The sequence below is a fragment of the Chiloscyllium punctatum genome, chromosome 33, assembly GCF_047496795.1.
Source record: "Chiloscyllium punctatum isolate Juve2018m chromosome 33, sChiPun1.3, whole genome shotgun sequence".
Taxonomy (NCBI): domain Eukaryota; kingdom Metazoa; phylum Chordata; class Chondrichthyes; order Orectolobiformes; family Hemiscylliidae; genus Chiloscyllium; species Chiloscyllium punctatum.
Window position 1 is genome coordinate 48,641,712 of NC_092771.1, and position 23,410 is coordinate 48,665,121.

Here is a 23,410-nt window from a genome sequence, read left to right on the forward strand (position 1 = left end):
CCATTTGCCTTTTTCTTGTACCTGAGAAGTGACTACCTCCCTGTCTGTACCGATGCCTGTATATCTCATCTCAATAACTCTATCTGCCTCCCGAATGATCCGAAGTTCATCCAGCTCCAGCTCCAGTTCCCTAACGCATTTTTCAAGGAGCTGGAGTCAGGCGCACTTCCAGCAGATGTAGTCAGCAGGGACACTGGTGGTGACCCTTACCTCCCACATTTTACAGGAGGAACATTCAACTGCCCTCACCTCCATTCCCCCTAGTCTAAATTCCCAAAGAGACTGTTGAAAAAAAAATAAGGAATAAAAAAACTCGTTAACTTTCCAAGCTGTGGCACAGGTACTTTGTTTTTGGTTAGAGGAGGAGGGTGGGTGCTTTAACAGATTATAAGGCAAGGTAAGCTTTTTTGGTTGTTTGGTTTAATTCATAAACGGGTTCATTGCTGTGTCATAACAGCACACTTGGAACACTGTCTTCAGTTCTGGTCACCTTGTTATAGGAAAGATGTAGAAGCTATAGTGAGTGTGCAGAGGGATCCCGAGGGATCAACAGAAATATTGGCACACACCACACGATCGAGTGAAATATTGAGGAAGTCACCACGCGAAAAATAAACACTCGCAGATTCTGCATGTCTGTATAAACGTCAGTGTGTCAGTGTTTGTGGTGTGTCTGTACTGATGCCTGTATATCTGTGTGTGCACATGCATCAGTGTATTGGCATTTCTCTCTGTGTACTTTAGTATCTGTGTGACTGCACCAGTGTCTAGGTGTGCCTGTGTATCTATATTCATATCTGTGTGTATCTGCGTGTCTCTGTGCGTATCCGTGTGCACAGCGGATCTGCCAGCCTCTGTGGTGTTTAAAGTGATGCAATATCCGCCTCTGCTGGCCTTCACACTCGACTGCATTGATGGCAGTGGAGGGAGAAAACCATAAGGGATTCAGTCTAGGAGGTGGGGACAGGGAGGTAGAACATAGCATCATCCAAACTGACAGCACCATCTGCACACACACACACACACACACACACACACAGTTGGGTATGGGGAGGATCATAATTGTACTGAGGACACTTAGAGTAGCGAATGCTCCTGAGTAATATATGTGCTCGCTCGGCAATGTGAAAGTGATTTGTCTTTAAAGATTATTCGTTACACAGAGTGTACACCTTAAAGAGTATTTCCACTGAAACTGCAGCCAAGCAATTCTGACCAAATCATCTGTAAGGTGATGTGATGAATTTATTACACGTTCGTTAAATTGAAATATTCTATAATTCACCCCTACAAGGTGTAAGTGAGAAAGGATTGAAAAGTCCTGAAACTGACCCAGCGGTGGTGGTAATATATCGAGGTATCAGACAAACTCTTCTATGCATCCAGAGATATTTGCAAAACCAAACAGCCGTGCAATGTGAGATATTCACAGTATTTGATGTCCTCTGATAGAAAAAAAGTGACACTTGTGCAGTGGCATGGGGAGACCAGCAGAGGATGGCATTGTATGACTATAACGTTAACAGGTACAGACGTAGAGGTAGAGGAGGGGAGTCAGGGTTTATCTCAATTTCAATGGATTTACCCCAAAATCACAGAGCCATCATTTCACAGAGATGCACACAAACATACATAGACACATTAAACACACAACATACATACATACAGATATGGACACTTACACACAAACACATGCACACGCCCGCGCACACAGTGGTTTCTTTAAGATAGAAATAAGTATGTCTTTCATGAATAAGGGAATCAATGGTCAGTTGGTGAGGGAAGGAGAATGTGGCTGAGAAACATTTTAGCTGTGACCAAACGGCACAGCAGATTCAAGGGGCGAAATGGCCTAATTCTGTTCCAATTTCCTATTTTGTGAAGGGATTCATTTTGGAAGTTGAATTTGAATGCAGATTACTGGGTCAAATGCAGGATTCATAGCAGTGTGGAGGAACAAACGAATCTTGGGGTCCATGTCTGCAGGTCTCTCATATCCCACCGAAGTTGAAATGGTTGTTAAGAAGTCGTATGGTGTGTTGTTTTTCATTAGCGGGGGACTGAGTTGAAGAGCCATAAGATTATGCTGCAGGTCTATAAAGCTCTGGTGAGACCATATTTGAAATGTTCTGGTCGCCTAATTATAGAAATGATATGGAAGCTTTAGAGCAGGTGCAGAGGGGATTTACCAGAATGCTGCCTGGACTAGAGGGCTTGTCTTATGAAGTAAGCTGGAGGGAGCTATGGCTTTTCTCATTGGAGTAAAAAAGGATGAGAGGTAACTTGATAGAGCTGAACAAGATGGTGAGAGTTACAGACAGAGTAAATAGCCAGAGACTTCTTCCCAAGGTGGAAATGGTTGTCACGAGGTGAGCATAATTTTAAAGTGTTTGGAGAAAGGTTTTGGAAGATGTCAAAGGCAGTGAGACACCAGCCCCACTCCGCCTCCCCCAAAACCAGGTCCCTGGTACGGTGAGACAGCCGTGCTAACCACTGAGACACCATGCCCCACCTCCTCATCCCCCCAAAACCAGGTCCCTGGTACGGTGAGACAGCCGTGCTAACCACTGGGACACCATGCCCCACCTCCCCATACCCCCAAAACCTGGTCCCTGGTACTGTGAGACAGCCGTGCTAACCACTGAGACACCACGCACCCCCTTCCCCTCCCCCTCCCCCCCAAACCGGGTCCCTGGTACTGTGAGGAGAAAGTGAGGACTGCAGATGTTGGAGATCAGAGCTGAAAATGTGTTGCTGGAAAAGGGCAACAGGTCAGGCAGCATCCAAGGAGCAGGGAAATCAATGTTTCGGGCATAATCCCTTCTTCAGGATTCCTGAAGAAGGGCTTATGCCCGAAACGTCGATTCCTGTTCCTTGGATGTTGCCTGACCTACTCTGCTTTTCCAGCAACACATTTTCAGCTCGGCCCTGGTACTGTGAGACAGCCGTGCTAACCACTGGGACATCATGCCCCTCTCCTACTCCCCCAAGACTAGATCTCTGGTACTGTGAGACAGCCGCGCTCACCACTGAAACACTATACCCCCCCTCCCCTCCCCCCAAACCGGGTCCCTGTTACTTTGAGGTGCTGTTTTAACCACTGAGATACCATGTCCCAATTGCCCACCCCATCCCTTCAACCGGGTCCCTGGTACTGTGAGACAGCCGTACTAAACACTGAGACATTATGCCCCCCTTCCCCTCTCCCCAAACCAGGTCCCTGGTACTGAAAGACAACCGTGCTAACTACTGAGGCACCATGCACTCTCCCCCTCCACCATCCCCCAATCCGTGTGCCTGGTCCAGTGAAACAGCCATGCTAACCACTGAGACACCATTCCCCCATCCCCGCACCCTCCCCCGAAACGGATTCGCTATGCTCGGTAATACTGGGGAAAATGAGAATAAAAGTGATGAGCTTAGAGATATGATGTTGTGGCATAACAGAGACGTGGGTTTCCCAGGGGCAGGAATGGTTGCTGGATTTTCCAGTGTTTAGAACATTTAAAAAGAATAGGGAGGAGGCAAAAAGTGGAGGGGCCGTAGCACTGCTAATCAGAGAGGGTATCACAGCTACAGAAGTTACCATTATCGAGGAAGGTCTGTCTACTGAGTCAGTATGGGTGGAGATTAGGAACGGTAAGGCAGCAATCACCTCATTAGGGGTTAAATACAGGCCCCACAATAGAAGCAGGGAGATTGAGGAAAGCATAGGTCAGCAAATTTTGGAAATGTGTGAATGGAATAGGGTAGTTGTAATGGGTGGCTAACTTTTCCAATATTGAATGGAACCTCCTTCCGGCAGATGGTTCGGAAGGAGCTGTTTTGTAAGGTGTGCTCAGGAGTGATTCCTAACTCAGTACGTTGACAGGCGGACGAAGGGAAAGGCCATTGTGGATTTAGTGCTAGACAATGAGCCGGGGCAGGTGTCAGATCTTGCGGTGGGAGAGCATTTTGGTGACAGTAACCACAACTGCCTCATATTCTACAGAGCTATGGAGAAGCAGAGAAGCAGGCATAATGGGAGGCTATTTAGTTGGGGAAAAGGAAAGGGCACTATAGACATGTGGAGACTGTTTAAGGAAAGTTGTTGCGAGTGATGCATAAATGTGTTCCTCTTAGACAGGCAAGAAGTGGGTAAGATAAAGGAACCTTGGATGAAGAGAGCGGAGGAGCTTCTCGTCAAAAGAAAGAAGGCAGCTTACGTAAGGTGGAGGAAGCAAGGGTCTTGTTCAGCACGAGAAGTTACCAGGCAGGCGAGGAAGGAGTTCGAAAATGGTCTGAGGAGAGCCAGGAGGGGGCAGAAAAAAGGCTTGTCAGGAAGGATTAGGGAGAATCTAAAGGCATTTTGCACATATGTGACGAATAAGAGAATGATCAAAGAAAGAGTAGGACCGATCAAGTATAGCATAGGGAACTTTTGTATGGAGTCTAATGAGGTAGGGGAAGCCCTAAATGAGTTTTTTGCTTCTGTCTTTACGAAAGAAAAGGACCTTGTAGTGAATGAAACCATTGAAGAACAGGTAATCATGCTGCAACAGATCGATTGAGGAAGCTGATGTGTTGAAAATTTTGACAAACATTAATATTAACAAGTCGCCAGGGCCAGACCAGATTTGTCCTCGGCTGCTCTGGGGAGCGCGAAATGTGATTGCTTCGCCGCTTGCAAAGATCATTGCATCCTGGCTCTCCACCGGATTCATACCAGAGGACAGGAGGGAGACAAATGTAATTCCTCTCTTCAAGAAAGGAAATAGGGAAATCCCCGGAAATTACAGACAGTCAGTCTCACGTCTGTCACCTGCAAGGTGTTAGAAAAGATTCTGCGGGATAGGATTTATGAACATCTGGAAGAGCATGGCTTGATTAAATGCAGTCAGCACGGCGTTGTGAGGGGCAGGTCATGCCTCACAACTCTTTTTGAGTTCTTTGAGGATGTGACTAGAAACGTTGATGAGGGTCGAGCAGTGGATGTGGTGTATATGGACTTCACCAAGGCATTTGATAAGTTTCCCCATGGTAGGCTCGTTCAGAAGGTCAGGAGGAATGGGATACAGGGAAATTTAGCTGTCTCGGTACAGAATTGGCTGGTCGACAGAAGACAGCGACTGGTAGTGGAAGGAAAATATTCTGCCTGGAAGTCAGTGGTGAATGGTGTGCCACAGGGCTCTGTTCTTGGGCCTCTACACTTTGTAATTTTTATTAATGACTTGGATGAGGAGGTTGAAGGATGGGTTAGCAAGTTTGCAGAGGACGCAAAGGTTGGAGGCATCATTGAAAGTATATAGGACTGTTGTAGGCTGCAGCATGACATTGCCAGGATGCAGAGATGGGCTGAGAGGTGGTAGATGGAATTCAAACTGGATAAATGCGAGGTGATGCATTTTGGAAGATCGAACTTGAAAGTTGAGTACAGGATTCTTGGCAGGATTCTTGGCAGTGTGGAGGAACAGCGGGATCTTGGTGTGCAGATGCATAGATCCCTTAAAATTTCCAGCCAGGTGGACAGGGTTGTTTAGAAAGCATATAGTGTTTTGGCTTTCATTAACGGTGGATTGAGGTTATGAGCCGTAAGATCTTGTTGCAGCTCTATAAAAGTTTGGTTAGACCACACTTTGAATTCTGTGCCCAGTTCTGGTCGCCCTACTATAGGAAAGATGTGGATGCTTTGGAGAGGGTTCAGAGGAGGTTTACCAGGATGCTGCCGGGACTGGAGGGAATATCTTACGAAGAGAGGTTGACTGAACTCGGACTTTTCTCGTTGGAAAAAAGAAGGAAGAGAGGAGACCTACTTGAAGTCTACAAGATAATGAGAGGAATAGATAGAGTTGATAGCCAGAAACCTTTATCCCCAGGGCAGCAATTGTTAACACGAGGAGTCATAGTTTTAAGCTGTTTGGCGGAAAGTATACAGCAGATGTCAGAGACGGGTTCTTTACGCAGAGTTGCATGGAATGCGTTGCCAGAAGCAGTTATGGAAGCGAGGTCATTGGGGATATTAAGAGACTGCTGGACATGCTTATGTTCACATAAATTTGAGAGTTCGTACATTAGGTCTACCTCACATGAGGATCAATGGTCGGCACAACATCGTGGGCTGAAGGGCCTGGTCTGTGCTGTATGTTCTATGTTCTATGTTCTAAACAGTAAACAGTGACAAAACACCACAGATGAGTCAGGATCTGGAGGTAGAAACAGAGGTAGCATATTGAGTCTGATATGATCCACTTCTGAAAAACTCACATTGGAATCAAAAAGTTAATTGCGTTTCTCTCTGCTCAGAACCTGCAAATGTTTTCCTGCACTTTCAACTTAGTTACTCTTCTGGACAGTGGATATTTGTCTGATCTGAAAGGGAACAGCGAAGCTGCCATTTCTGTTGACGCTCAAGAATTTGGTGATGGTTTTTGAATGAAAAATGAAAAACTATGTGCCTGACAGCTCCCCAAATACCGATAATTTATTGCCATTGTCATAATGTATTATGAAAATGTTGAACTTGGTGATCATGACATCACATGATCAATCCTCTGAAAGTAACAAATTGAAGTACTGATCCCAATTGTTACAGATGTCTTATCATGCTCCTGATGTCACTGGCATCGTATTCATCCAGCAAGATCTTACCTTTCCGAGAGTTTCCATATATCTAAGAAAACATAAGATATCTTTGTATTTTTTAACAAGACATTCATTCAGGGTTTTGGAAGGCACTAGCAAGAGCAGAATTTACTTGTCATCCTCAATGGCTCTGGAATAAGTGACACAGAGTTGCCCTGTTTTACCTTTTCAATCCAAAGTGATGCAGATCCAGACAGAGCTGTTTGTAGGGGCATTCCAAGATTTTTAACAAATACTTGTGAAGGATCAGCAAATTAGTCCCCAGTCAGGATGACATGCAACTTGGAAGATACCTTTCAGAGACGGATTTTTCTCTTGTTCCCATTCCCAGTGCAGAATGTTCTCTAATTCACATTAATCACAGTTTTGCTCAGGGTCCTTCATTCCACTCTCAGTCGAGTCCTGCTTCCATTGAAAGGGAAGTCACTCTGATCTCACCGCAAATTACACATGCAGATCAGTTGAAAGAATAAGGAGCAAAAGACAAGAACACTGTTTGCCTGAACAATGTCCTCATAATATTCAATAGAAAATTGATGCGTGGTCTTCCTTAATGCATTATGTCAACATGACATCACTTTCCAAACAATATTCTGAACGGTGGGTGTTTGTTCTTATAATTTGCTTCCAATTCAGTGTAGAAATGAGAACGTGAATTATCTTCTATAGTGTGTTTATAATCCAGAACTTAATTCAATCTTTATCATCATTTCTCTAGCTCTTTCAAACAAAATTAATGAATGAGCCTGTGTCCATCCTGCAGATGAAAAAGTTCTTTCAGCTCTGACTACTGCACCAAATGTTGTAAAGAATAAGCTGCAGGCCCAAGTAAAATGAAAATGCTGCAGGGCAAGGTGCCAAACGCTAGTCCAAGATTAATTATGTCCAAGCATTATGAATAATACATGCGGAGTAAAAAAGCAGGATTCAGCTCCATGTCCAAAATACTGTTTGTGGCTCCCTCACAAAAGACCACAACTGATTCACGGTGTAAATTCACCAAAATAGGAAAAACAAGAGGCTGGAATTTCAATTCTGCAACAACATCGGTCGAACAGGAAGAAAATTAAGGTTTGTTTCTGAAATTAATAAATTGTGATGATAACAATGTGGTATATGTGGGGGTGGGAGGGGGGGGAGATGTTAGAGGATGATAAACAATGTTGGACGATGATAAACAATGTTGTAGATGACACAATGATTATCCAGGTGGTTAACAGTGAGCAGGAACGTGTTGGTTACAGGAGGTTACAAACAGATTTTCAGATGGCCAGATCAATGACTGATAAAAGGTAACACTGAAATATGAGAGATGCTGCATATTGGAAGATGTAACAAGACAAGGGAGAACACAAGCCATGAAGATAGGTTAGATTTGCTTTTGGAGCAGAGAAACGTGAGTGGTGAACCTGACAGAGGTGTATTATAGCATGAGAGGTATGGGACGAGTCAACAGACAACAACTATTCCCCTTAGTCAAAGGGTCAAAACCAATGGGAAATACGTTTGAAGTCAAAGAGAAGATGCTAACAGACGATTTGAGAAATCTGTTTCGAACCCAGAGCATGATTTATGTCAAAAATGCATTGCCTGGAAGGATGGTTCGGGAAGGTAACCTCACAAACATTATAAAGTACTTGTATCAGCACTGGGTGGTGCAGACTCGACGGGCCTTGTCTTTATTACATGATTCCATGTGGTGGCAGCCATTAAATATCTGATATATTCTGAAGCAGCAACTAATTGGACTTGGTTTGTTCCAACGAAATGTGCTCAGTAAGTGGTAAGATTTCAAACAAGCATCATCCCATGGAGTATCAGTACTAAATCAACCTAGGACAGCCCAGCCATCTCTGAAATCATCCAGGATAATTCACATGCTCAGTGTAAGAATCGTCCAACACAGCATCAACATTATTCCAGCTGTTTGACACCGTTATTTTAAGTTCACCAAGAAACAGACTTCGCTTCATTATTATATAGACTTCTCGTGTAAGTTTGTTATTTCTCTGAAGACTAATAAATTCCTTCCCATATATTCGCATTGACAAACAGTCTGTTATCCTGCGAGATGATCCTCACCAGTAATATTTACTCCCAGTTAAACCGGCACATGAGATGCACTGCTGGCACTCCCTCCCAACAGCCACTTGGATGGACCAACGTCAACTGGACTGGAACTTCTCAAGGGCAATTAGTGCTGGTCTAGCTTCATTAAAATCCCAAATGAACTAAAAAGACAATCCGATTTTATAATAATTATTAAACAACAAGCACATTTTGTTGATGTGAAGAGTTTGTCGCTGTCTTTGAAATTGTGAGAACTGTGTTATTTTATTTTCAGTATCAAAAGACAACAGAAATGTAAAACCTAGCATCAGGAGTAAGGAATCAAAACAACTCCATCATGTGATAAGGTCGTGGATGACCTGATTGTGACCTCAATCGCACATGCCCTTACAATGTTCATGCACCATTCTTCGTCAAAAAGAATCTGCCTGCCTCTGTCTTAGGAATGTTCAATGCCTTATTCTCCATCGCTATCTGGGAAGAGAATTGTACAAAGACACCACACTCTGAGAGGATGACACCAAATCACCATCTTCTTAACAGAGACATTTTTCTGTTTTACTCTCCATCCACTCATGGTAATCTCTCACACAAGGCGAAATATTGTTTTAGAATTCAACTTGAAAGACTACTTGGTATATTTTGAGGTTAAGCAAGACCACATGTTGTTCGCCTAAACCCCAACAGATCCAGAGCCAGTCATTTCAAGATTTCCTCCTGAAATAAACGCTCCTCACAAGAGTCAGCTGAGTGAATCTTCTCTGGATTGCATTTCATATCATTGTGGCCAACGCTCTCTCGATGTAAATCTGTATAAAATCGTCCCAATTTTTAAATGTATTCTGTTTCAGAAAGTTTCAACATTTGTCTTACCTCCCTAAAAATTTGATGTTCACATAAAATTTTTATTTTGTAATCCAAGTGCCCGGTTCCTCTGTGCCTAAAGCCAATCTCTCCACTGAAATAATACACTCCGTTTCCATTCAACCCACCAATATCTATTAGCACAGACACATTTTTCCTACTATGTTCCATACACCAATATTTGCCTGTTCACTTGACCCACCTTAATCTCCTTATAGACTCATGTCCTCTTCATATCTTCCTTCTCGAAGTTTCAAGTTTTTTTTAGATTAGTTACAGTGTGAAGACAGGCCCTTCTGCCCAACAAGTCCACATCGACCCGCCGAAGCGCAACTCACCCAGACCCATTCTCCTACATTTACCCCTTCACCTAACACTACGGGCAATTTAGCTTGGCCAATTCATCTAAACTGCACATTTTTGGAATCTGGGAGGAAACCGCACCACCCGGAGGAAACCCACGCTGATGTTTGTATTCTTTCTTAATAAAGACAGAGTATTTGGCCAAAGAAATACACTGTGGCCACATTGCAAAGTAATTGACAATGAAATATCGTTAGTTCATGTCTAAACTATAAATTTGAGACAATACTAAAGTGTTTTGCAGTCGCATCACTCAGTTCCATTTCTTAAAATAGAGTCAGCTGGTGTGGAATGTGTGTGGGTAGAATTGAGGAACCGTAAATGTGAAAATCCGTAGTTGGAGTTATGCACAGGTCGACAAATCGTAGTCAGAAGCTGGGGCGCATGATAGACGAGGAGATAGAAACGATATGTAGGAAAGGCAAAGTTACAGTGACTGGGGGGATTTCAGTATGCAGGTGGACTGGGAAAATCAGTGGTAGTGGTTTCAAAGGAAAGGGATTTGCGGAATGTCAATAGGATGGCTTTTTGGAGCAGCTTATGGTGCAGGCAGCGAGGGAACGGGCAATACTGGATTTAGAGCTGTGCAGTGAGGCAGCCTTGATAAGGAAGCTTAAAGTGAAGGAACCTTTGGAGGCAGTGATCATACTATGATTGAACCTACTCTTCAATTTGAGAGGGAGAAAGTACAATCGGAGTTAATATTACAGCTAACTAAAGACACCTTCAAAGACACAAGAGAGGAGCTGGATAGAATTGACTGGGAGAGGAGCCGAGCAGGAAAGACAGTGGAATAATAATGGCGGCAGTTTCTCGGAGCAATTTAGGAGTCACAGCAGAGATTTATCCCGAGGTAAAAGATGCATTGTACAGCGAGGATGAGGCAACCATGGATGACTGGGATAGTCATGGCTAGTGTAAAAGAAGAATAGAAAACAGATAATGTAGCAAATAGCAGTGCGTAACCAGAAGATTTGGCAGCTTCAAAGATGTACAGATGGCAACAAAATAAGAAATAAGGACGGAGATGATTAAATATAAAGTTAAGCTATCCAGTGATATAAAAGACAACTGTAAGAGTTTCTTTAGACATATTAAGGGCAAAAGAGAAGCAGAAGTGGATATTGGGGCACTGTAAAATGACGCTGGAGATATAGTCGTGTGGAACAAATAATAGATGAGAATCTGAATAACTATTAAGAGAGTGGGCAAAGAAGTGGCAGATGGAGTACAACTTGGGAAAGTGCGAGGTGATGCACATTCGTAGGAAGAATACAGGCATAGACTACTTTGTAAGTGGAGAGAAAAATCAGAAATCTGAAGTGCAAAGAGAGTTGCGAGTTCCAGTTAAGGATTGTCTTCAGATAAACTTGTAGGTTGAGTCAGCAATTAGGAAGGTGTTGTTTCTGCTGCACAGAGTGATTGAAATCTTATATTCAGGAAAGAACCAAGTTAACTCTTACAAACAATATTTGTTTTTTGAACACAATTAATATTAGAACAATAAAACGTATTATAACGCAATGATAAACGCTACACATCATCTTATGCTTTAACATAACTTTGGATGATCAAAAACCACCCCACTAGAAGTTGACCGGGCTCGACTTGGTGATGTCTTCTTGTTCCTCTGATGGTGTTGGAGGTGTCTTCTCTTTCCCTGGTTATTCTCCAGTTACTGCACTGTGTGGGTTTTTGTGGGGATTCTTATCCTTCCAAGTCTTCACGCCCTTTTGCGAAGGTAAGGAGGATCTGTCAGTGGAATGATCAGGTTCATTTACCCGGATCAATCAGACTCAATCATGGGTTGGCTCAAGGGAAACTTTCCATTGTCGCATTCATGGCCAACTTCAGGTGAGTATTACAGAATCCATAGTTTCAGGTTTGTTTGCAAACCATCTGTGGGTATCTGCAGCCTGTCTGGATTCTGCAGCATGTGGTTTAGCACAGAGCCTTTAGTCAAAACTGGGGTCCATTTCACAGCATGCTTTAATAATTGTTCATTTTTGAAACTCCATGGTAAATTTATTATTTCCTATCCTAAGATTATTCTTTCAGGTGGTCCATCCGGTCAGAAAGGCCTTCAGCCTGAGAGTGGTGAATCTATGGTAAGGATGGCAGTTTCCTTACCTAAACGACATTAGTGAACCAGGTGGGATTTTCTTGGCAATCAATTCAAAACAACTATCAGTCTCTTAATTCCAGATTTGAATTCAAGCACCCCTACTTGCTGTAGCAGGATTTGGACCCAGGTCACCAGAATATTATCTGGGCTTATCACATAAGAATTCAATTCTAACACCACGAGGCCACTGACTTGCCCAATCCTCCATAGTGTGACTAACATGTGCAGTATGATATGCACTAGGATTTGCCTTCATGTTATCCTTGACTTCCTTATCAAGATATTGATGTTTTTTTTCGTTATGCAACTTCTGTTCAGTCTTCAGTATCTCCCTAATTGTTTGCCAAATTTCTTCATCTGCCTGCCTTTGACTATTCTTTTCTCCCACCCTACCCACCCCACAGTCCACCCAGGCCAAATCCTACCTTAGGCCAGTATAATTACCATTGCCTAACTCTCATGTATGACTCAGTCTTCACTCTTTCAATATGAATGTGAAATTCCAGCATGTTGTGTTTACTCCTTCCAAGATAAAGCTCATCCACCAAGCCTCCATTGGTACATAATATCAAATCTAAATTAGCCCATTATCTGGTTGGTTCCATGCCATCCTGCTCAGAAATTATCTCTCATACACTCCATGAATTTTTATTCGAGGATATCACTGTCAAGTTGATTAATTGAGTCAATTTGCATGTTCAAATCACCCCTAGTTAAAATTGTGCCCCTGTTACAAGCCCTCACTATATTCTACCTCTGAAGTACTTTGGGGGGACAGTGGCTGAAAATTTCTCTTCCCAAGAGGTTTCTTCTCTTGCTTTTTATTTGCACGGAGACAGATTTCAAACATGTTTTGACACAAAACACTTTGAAAAGGTCTGAGTTCCCACTCGCAAGAACAAATGTTTATTTTCTTTTCACGGACCACATTTCACAGTAAATATTGAAGAGTTAAGAGGGCTAAAAGTGGTCATGAGATATCTTTAGCAAACAGGATTGAGGTAAATCCCAAAGACTACATTTCATGTATAAGCAACAAGAGGGTAACTCGAGAACTGTTTGACCCACGCAGGACAAAGGAAGAAAGTTATGCATGGAGTCAGAGAAAATGGGTGAGATTCTTAGCGAGTACTTTGCATCTGTATTCACCAAGGAGAGGGACATGATGGATGTTGAGGTTAGGGATAGATCTTTGCGTACTCTGGGTCAAGTCGACATAAAGAGGGAGGAAGTTTTGTATATTCTAAAAGGTATGGATGAGATCTACCACAGGTTACTGAGGGATGTGAGTGAGGAAATAACTGGGGCTTTAACAAATATCTTTGCAGGACCCTTGTACATGGGTGAGGTCCCAGAGGACTGGAGAATTGCTAATGCTGTCTCCTTGTTTAAGGAGGATAGCGGGAATTACCCAGGTATTTATAGACGGGCGAGCCTCAGATCAGTGTTAGGGAAACTTCTGGAGAAGATACTGAGGGACTTGAGCAAGGTGTTTTATTTTGTTCTCCAGGGTAGGCTGATGGAGAGGTGATGCCGCATGGGGTCCAGGATGTGTTATCTAGATGGATAGAGAACTGGCTGGCCAACAGGAGACAGAGAGTAGTAATGGAAGGGGATTTCTAAAAATGGAGACCTGTGACCAGTGGTATCCAACAGCGATCTGTGCTGGGACCACTGTTGTTTGTGATATATGTCAATGATTTGGAGGAAGGTATCGGTTGCCTGATTAGCAAGTTTGCAGATGACACCAAGATTGGTGAAGTAGCAGATAGTGAAGGGGAATGTCAGAGAATGCAGCAGAATATAGATAGATTAGAGAGATGGGCACAGAAATGGCAGATGGAGTTCAGGCTGTGCAAATGCGAGGCGATGCATTTTGGAAGATCCAGTTCAAGAGCAACAATACAGTAAACGGAAAAGTCTTGCGGAAAATTGACATAGAGTGAGAACTGGGTCCATTGTTTCCTGAAGGTGGCAACGCAGGTCAGTAAACAGGTCAAGGCAGCATAAGGCATGTTTTCCTTCATTGGATCAGCTGTTGAGTCTAAACGTTGGAAGGTCATGTTACAGTTGCAAAAGACTTTGGTTTCACCGCATTTGAAATACTGCATATATTTCTGGTCACCTCATTACCAAAAGGATGTGGATGCTTTGAATAGAGTGCAGAGTAGGTTCACCAGGATGTTGCCTGGTATGGAGGGTGCTGGTTATGAAGAAGGATTGAGCAGATTAGGATTATTTTAATTATAAAGACAAAGGTTGAGGGGGACCTGATTGAGGTCTACAAAATGAAGAGAGATATAGACAGGGTGGATAGCAAGAAGCTTTTTCGCCAGATTTTGGAACTCAATTACTAGGCGTCATGAGTTCAAAGTGAGAGGGGAAGGGTTTAGGGTAGATATATGTGGGAAGTTCCTTACAGATATGGTGGTGGCAGCCTGGAACGTGTTACCAGCAGAGGAGATCGGGGCAGGTACAATAGGGTTATCTATGATGTATCTGACACATACATGAATGGGCAGGCAGCAGAGGGTTACATTCTCATAGAAAATAGGTGGCACGTTTAGAAAATAGGAGGATCTGGATCAGCACAGGCTCGGAGGGCCAAAGGGTCTGTTCCTGTGCTGGAATGTTCTTAGTTCTTTACCATTCATTCTAAAAAAGCAAGGTTTCAACTATGGTATGCTATAATTTAATGATATAAACCATTTATTTGACAGTACATATCAAATTAGTGTCCTGTCTAAATTACATTCACAGAGTCAAAGAGATGTACAGCATGGAAACAGTTCCTTCGGTCCAACCCGTCCATGCCGACCAGATAACACAAACCAATCTAGCCCCACCAACCAGCACTCATGCCATATCCCTCGAAATCCTTTCTATTCATATACCTATCTAGACACCATTTAAATGTTGCAATTGTACTAATTTCCATCACTTCCTCTGGCAGCACATTCCATACACAACCACCCTCTGTGTGAAAAGGTTGCACCTTGCATCTCTTTTATATTTTTCCTTCTCAACCTAAAACTATGCCCTCTAGTTCTGGACTCTCCCACACCAGGGAAAAGACCTTGTCTATCTCCCCAATCATGGCCCTCATGATCTTATAAACCTCTTTATGGTCACCCCTCAATCTCCAACGTTCCACGGAAAATAGCCATAGCCCATTCAAACACCAGGTATAGCTCAAACCCTCCAATCTTGGCAACATCCTTGTAAATCTTCTTAGAACACTTTCAAGATTCACAACAAACTTACCAATATGAAGGGGAACAGAATTGCACGCAATATTCCAAAAATCGCCTAACCAATGTCCTGTACAGCTGCAACATGACCTCGCAACTCCTAAACTCAATGCTCTGACCAATTAAGGAAAGCATATCAAATGCCTTCTTCACTAAACTACCTACCTGTTCCTTTATTTTCAAGGAACAATGAACCTGCACTCCAAGGGCTCTTTGTTCAGCAATGCTCCATTGGACCTCACCATTAAGAGTATTAGTTCTGCTCAGATTTGCTTTCCCAAAATGCAGCATCTCACATTTATCTAAATTAAACTCCATCTGCCACTCCTCAGCCCATTGACCCATATGATCAAGATCCCCTTGTAATCTGACGTAATCTTCTTCGCTGTCCAGTACACCTCCAATTTTGGTGTCATCAGCAAATTTACTAACTAAACCTCGTACACGCACATGCAAATCATTTATATAAATGACAAAAAGTAGTTGGCCCAGCACTGATCCTTGTGACACTCCACTGGTCATATGCCTCCAATCTGAAAAACAACACTCCACCACCAGCCTCTGTCATCTACCTTTAGCTAGTTCTGTATCCAACTGGCTAGTTCTCCCTGTACTCCAATGAAATCTAACGTTGCTAAACAGTCTCCCATGGGGAATCTTATCGAATGCCTTACTGAAGTCCATATAGATCACGTCCACCGCTCTTCTCTCATCAATCCTCTTTGTTACTTCTGCAAAAAATTCAATCAAGTTAGTGAGACATAATTTTCCACACACAAAGCCATGTGGACTATCCCTAATCAGTCTTTGCCTTTCCAAATACATGTTCATCCTATCCCTCAGTATTCCCTGCAACAACATGCCCTCCACTGACGTCAGTCTCACTGGTCTATAGTTCCCTGTCTTGTCCTTAACACTTTTCTTAAACAGTGGCACCACATTCGCCAACCTCCAGTCTTCTGGCACCTCACTGTGGCTATCAATGGTACAAGTATCGCAGCAAGAGGCCCAGCAATCAGTTCTCTAGCTTCCCATAGAGTTCTAGGCTACATATGATTGATCGGGCCCTGGGGATTTATTCACTTTTATGCATTTCAAGACATCAGCACTTGCTCCTCTATAATATGAACATTTTTTAAGATGTCACCATCTATTTCTCTGTATATCTACATCGCCCATGTCCTTCTCCTGAGTAAACACTGATACAAAATACTCACTTAGTATCACCCCTAATCCCTGCAGCTCCACACAAAGGCTGTCTAGCTGAACTTTGAGAGCTCTATTCTCTCCCTCTTTACCCTTTTGTCCTCAATGTATTTGTAACGTCCTTTTGGAATCTCCCTAAATCTATTTGACAAAACTATCTCATGTCCCCTTTTTGATTTCCTGACTTCCCTCTGTAGTATACTCCTCCTGCCTTTATACTCTTCTAAGCATTCACTCGAACTATTCTGCCTGTACCTGTCATATGCTTCCCCTTTTTTTCTTTACCAGACCCTCAATTTCATTAGTCATTCAGCATTCTCTATACCTACCAGCCTTTCCTTTCATCCTAACAGGAATATATTATCTCTGGACTCTCGTTATCTCATATCTGAAGGCTTTCCATTTTCCAGCCATCACTTTCCCTGCGAACATCTGCTGCCATCAGCTTTTGAAAGTTATTGTCTAATACCATCAAAATTGGCATTTCTCCAATTTAGAACATTAACATTTACATCTAGTCTATCCTGTTCCATCATTATTTTAAAACTAATAGAATTGTTGGCAATAGGTGAAGCTCACATATTTCAGGTGAGAAATTAAATCGATTGATTATATTTAAATGTGTAAGAGTTGTAAGTCTATTTGAGTTTTCAATCATTTGTTCAATCTGAATATGTAATCAGTTAGAGATCAGCCATTTTGTAAATGGTAGAGCGACAATGTATGTATTTGAATCCTGTGATTCAATGTGTAATTGTGATCACCAAAATAGCCAGACATGTTCGTTTTCGATATAAAACAAAATGTGATGCCTTACTTTAGTATAATAAAAGGTTTTTCGTGTTTATATTTTAATTCCATCAATATATATCAACTTGATTGTTTTTAGTTATTGTTCAGTTGAATAATTGTAGCTCATATCTTATTATTCCCCAATTCACAAACATGGCAAACTCCTTATCATTGTTCAGATCAGTAAACCCATGCCTTGGCATCATGACCGACATTAAAAGTGGATTCCAAAAGGCCTGAATTCGGGTACTGTGCTACTGGACCTCACACGTGGCTGTGGCACTGAGTGGGACACTGGTCTGCCTTCTGAATCTGTCCAGACTGTTTCCAACCTGGGTCAGGGCAGCCATTCAAATATTCTCTGACAGAGATTCATTTGGGATCTGCCTTCAGCAGGAGGAAACGAGCCAACAGGCTATCACTGCTCTCAGTGTCGGTAAAAATGCTGTCTCAATTAGATACCAATGACTGACCAGGAACCATGCCTTATGAATTTATCATCAGTCAGAGCCTTGCCCATGGAGCAGATGTATGGACATGGAGAGTCATAATCACATCGCACACGTTACTTATGGTGATGACATCTGGCATGACCTCCAGGTTCTGGCCCCTGGACCAGACACTGGGTGAAAACGTTCACAATTGACATTCTATTGTAGCATCTTCTTTTTCACAGTGAACCTTCTGAAACTACATCCACTAAAGGTACCTTAACATTAACCAGGATCAAAATAAATTTGTACATGCCTATGGATGCTCAGATACTAATTATAGGTCATCCAACAGAATATATCTGAAGAAACCAGGAGTAAATGGCAAGCCAAGAATCGTTTTAATAAATGAACTTCGTGGATTTTATCTGGTCTTGGAAACCTCACATATTGTGCTGACATTCAGGTGAATATAACAAAGCACATCAAAACTAGAAGTCTTGGTCTAACGCCCCACCCCAGATTCCTGACCTCACACAACTCACTCCCTCACCTACCTCACTCCCTCACCCGTCTCACTTACTCCCTCATACACCAACCGACGAGAATCCACAAACTGAGTGAAGCTTGGAATAAAGAACAGTACAGCAGAGTGCAGGCGCTTCAGCTCTCAATGTTTTGGCAGCCTTTTATTCTACTCTAAGATCAGACTAACCTGCATAACCTTCAATGCACTAACTTCCATGTGCCTATTCACGAGTCTTCTTAAATATCTCTAATGTATCTGACTCTACTACCACCACTGGTGGTGCATTCCGTCCCCACCACTTTCTGTGTTCAGAACCTATCTCTGACAGTTCCCAAAAACTTTCTCCAATCACCTTAAAATTACGCCACTTGTTGATAGCCACTTCTGCCATCGGAAAAGACTTTGGCCATCCAATCTATTTATGTCTCTCAACATCTTGTACACCTCTATCAAGTCACCTCTCATCCTTCTTCTCTCCAGGGAGAAAAGCCCCAGCTCCCTCAAACTTTCTCCCTAAGACGTGTCCTCTAGTCCTGGCAGCATCCTGGCAAATCTCCTCTACACACTGTCTGAGGCGTCCACATGTTTCCCATACGGAGGCAACCAGAACTGAACACAATATTCCTAGTGTGGTTGAACCTCAGCTTTAGTGACCTAAGAATTAACCCTGCCGCTCTTAAACACAAACCCCCATAATGAAGGTCAACGCACCATACAACTCCTTAACAACCTTATCAACGTCAGTGGCAACACTGAGGAAACTATGGACATTGACACCAAGATCCCTCTGTTGCACCACACTGCCAATAATTATGCCTTTAACCCTGTATCATGTATGCAAATGCAACCTTTCCAAATTAAATCAATTCACACTTTTAACGGTTAAACTCTATCTGCCATTTATCAGCCACTACAACAACCCACCACAATCCAAAACGCCATCAACCTTCATGTCATCGGCAAACCTTCTAACCAACCATTCCACTTCTTCATCAAAGTCATTTATAAAAATCACAAAGAGCACAGGCCCAGAACTGATCTCTGTGGAACGCCACTGCTCACTGAGCTGCAGGCTGAATGTTTTCCATCTGCTACCACCCTATGTCTTCTATGGGCCTGCCATGCCCGTATCCAGAGAGCCAAATTTCCCTGCGTCCCAAGCCCCCTTACCTTCCGAATGAGCCCACAACGGGGAACCTTATCAAACACCTTCTAAAATTCGTGTTCACCACATCTACTGGTCTATCTTCATCAACATGTTTTTTTTTCACATCTTCAAAGAATTCAGTAAGGTTTGTGAGGCATGACTGCTCTTCAAAAAGCCATGCTGACTACCCCTGATCATACTTTTTTTTAAAGTAATTGTAAATCCTGTCTCTCAGAATCGTCTCCAATACTTTGCCCTCCACTGGTGTAAGACTGTCTGTTCTATCATTCCCAGGGTTATCCCTATTCCCTTCCCTGAACAAGGAAATAACATTTGCCACCCCCCAAACATCTGGCACTACTTCAGTGAACAGTGAAGACGCATATATTATTACCAAAGTCACACCAATCTCTTCCATCACCTCCTGGAGAAACCTTGTGTATACCCTATCTTGCCCAGGGGATTTATCCATCCTTATGTTTGTACTTCAATCAGTCTGTATTTCCCCTCAACCTGTCTACACCCTGTCCAACCAATTGATTGACTGCTTTCGTTTTCAGTACTATATGCAGTGCTGCCTTGCTGAGCAAATACGGTTCCCAACGTCCTGCGAATCATGGAATCAAAGAACAAGGAATGTACCAATGCCTTCCTGATAAAGAGCTCATGCCCATACTATCGACTCTCCTGCCCCTCAGATGCTGCCTGACATGCTGTGCTTTTCCAATACCACACTTTTCGACTCTGATCTCCATCAACTGCAGTCCTCACTTTCTCCATTACTGAGGGCTGTCCCCTTTGCACACTGAGGTGGGGGGGGCGGGGAATTAACCATCAGAAACTCATTGTATGTGGAGCTGACTGCTCAGTTCTGGAAAGTTGCACTTGCTGAATACATTTTTTAAAAAAAAGAAATTACAATTCAACAAATATTCATTCAGTCCCAGAGTTACAATTTTGGTTCATGGTTTGGGCAGCCTGATAACAAATAGGGAATGATTGAGGAACTGCGATACACAGAGTATTCCAGGTGTTATATTCCAGATTGCATTAATGCTGGGAGTATTATCAGACAAACTGTTGTGACAATGGCATGAGTCGACACGTGGAGGTGGAATATTTTTGCCATCACAGAGACGTGTTTGAGGGAGGTCACGGCTAACAACTCAGTATTGTGTTGTATTGGAACTATAGGCAGGACAGGAGATGGTATTAAAGAGGAGGTGGTGTTGCATTATTAATTCTAGAACAGTTACTGCAGTAAGGAGGGAATATATCTTGGATGTGTCTTCAAATGAGGCATTATGGGTCGAGGTGATGTTCCAAACGATGATAGGCACACTGCTGGGGATATTTTATAGAGCCCCAGAAAGATGGAAATGCAGGAGAAAATATATAACCAATTCACTGAGGTGTGAAGGAAACCAGACTGGAGATGTTACAGAGATAGGAAAGCAAATCTGGAGATGTTACAGGGAGACAGGAAAGCAATGTTTGAGATGTTACAGGGAGAGAGGAAAGTAAGGCTGGAGATATTACAGACAGATAGGAAAGCAAGGCTGGCGACGTTACAGAGAGAGGAAAGCAAGGCTGGAGATGTGACAGAGAGAGGAAAGCAAGGCTGGAAATGTTACAGAGAGAGGAAAGCAAGGCTGGGGATGTTACAGAGAGGAAAACAAGGAAGGAGATGTTACAGAGGTAGGAAAGCAAGGCTGGCGAAGTTACAGAGAGAGGAAAGCAATGCTGGAGATGTTACAGAGATAGGAAAGCAAGGCTTGAGATGTTACAGAGAGAGGAAAGCAATGCTGGAGATTTCACAGAGATAGGAAAGCAAGGCTGAAGACGTTACAGGGACAGAGGAAAGCAAGGCTGGAGATGCTAGAGAGGAAAGCCAGGCTGGAAATGTTATAGATAGAGAGGGAAGCAAGGCTGGAGATGTTACAGCGATAGGAAAGCAAGGCTGGAGATGTTATAGATAGAGAGGAAAGCAAGGCTGGAGATGTTATAGATAGAGAGGAAAGCAAGCTTGCAGATGTTACAGCGATAGGAAAGCAAGGCTGGAGATGTTACAGAGTGAGAGGAAAGCAAGTTTGGAGATGTTACAGAGAGAGGATAGCAAGGTAGGAGATGTTACAGAGAGAGGAAAGCAAGGTTGGAGATGTTACAGAGATAGGAAAGCAAGGCTGGACATGTTACAGAGGTGGGAAAGCAAGCCTGGAGATGTTACAGAGATAGGAAAGCAAGGCTGGAGATGTTACAGAGATAGGAGAGCAAGGCTGGAGATGTTACAGTGATAGAAAAGCAATGCTGGAGATGTTACAGAGATACGAAAGCAAGCCTGGAGATGTTACAGAGAGAGGAAAGCAAGGCTGGAGATGTTACAGAGGTGCAAAAGCAAGGCTGGAGGTGGTCGAGAGATAGCGTGGCCTATGCATGCTGGAACATGTTTTTGAGATATTTTATAATTCATTCACAGGGTATGGGGAGAGGTTTAGCAGCTGGATATTCGAGAGATAGGGAAGGGTGCAGGGCCTGGCAGAATTTACAGTGAGAGGTGAGGCTGGAGTATGAGATAAAGATTGTGGAGATACGGAGGGTTACTGAGATACAAATTGATGTCGCGGTTGGAGGAGATGACAGGGAAAGATACAGAGATACACGTAGATCATTTTAAAAACGGAATTATGCAATGTCTTAATAGAGAAAATATTGTAGAAATCTGTGGAATAGACAAGGCACTTGGAGGAACTGAAGGAGTGAGACCTGGACTGTCCAATCACAAGAGTCATAGAGTGAGTGTCATACAGTACAGAAGAGGCCATTCGATTGATAGTGACAAAAGTTAAAAGCACTGCAGACACTGGAAATCCCTCCTTCCTAATGTCTGGGGACTATGGCGAGATGTGGGAGAGGCATTCAACAGACTCCTCAAGCAACAATGTGACATAACGAAACCTCATGGTATCAGATCAAACACTGAAACGGAAACCTCCTGATGACTCCACTGCCTGAGCTGGTGGATCAGTGTCCCTCTACATTGAACAACACTTGGAGGACGCACTGACAGAGTGAATGAGCTGGGGAATGTATACTGGGTGGGCCATTTCAAACCCAACCACCAAGAGCGGCTCAGCAGCAGCATTGCTGATCGAGATAGTCGGGTCCAACAGGACATAGCTGCTGGACTGGGGCTGCACCGAATCGGGAGGGAACGACTAACAGGCAGAAACATACTTGACCTCATCCTCACCAAACTACCGGCTGCAGACACATTCATCGACACAAATTGGGAATGGTGACAGAACATACATTATTCTACAGAGAAAGTCCCACTTTACATTGTCAATAGTGTCCGTCCGTGTGTGTGTACACACATGCATGAGCGCATCTGTGAGAAATACTATCACCATGCTAAATGGTAAAGATTTCAAAGAGATCTAGAACACAGCACTGGCCTGTCTGAGGTGATTCTGGTCATTACCAACAGCAGCAGAATTGTACTTTAGCACAATTTTCACTGTCACTGCCTGGCAAATGCTCCACTTTACTCTGACCATCAGGCCAGGGGTTATACCCTTGTTCTATGAGGAACACAGGAGGACCGGTCAAGAGCAGCACCAGGTATATCTCACAATGTAGTGACGTTACCAAACAGGTTCACTTACTTACCAAATAGCGTAAATAGCCAGTAACAGACAGATCTAACCAACAAATCAGACCTAATTTCTGTCATCCTGTCGCATGCAATCAGCGTGAATTGTGTGGTCAATCAAACAACTCACTGGAAGAGTAGGATCCACAAATATCACCGCCCTCAACGACTAAAGCGTCCAGTACAACAATAGAAAAGCTCAGGCTGAAATATTCACAACAATGTTCAGACCAAAGTGTGGATGGGCTGAACTATGTTAGTCTTCTCCAGATAGCAGTCATCAGCTAAGTCTATTCACTGTGTGTGGTAACTCCAAACGGCTGAAGGCATGGGGAATGCAAAGGCTGTGGGCCCTGAGA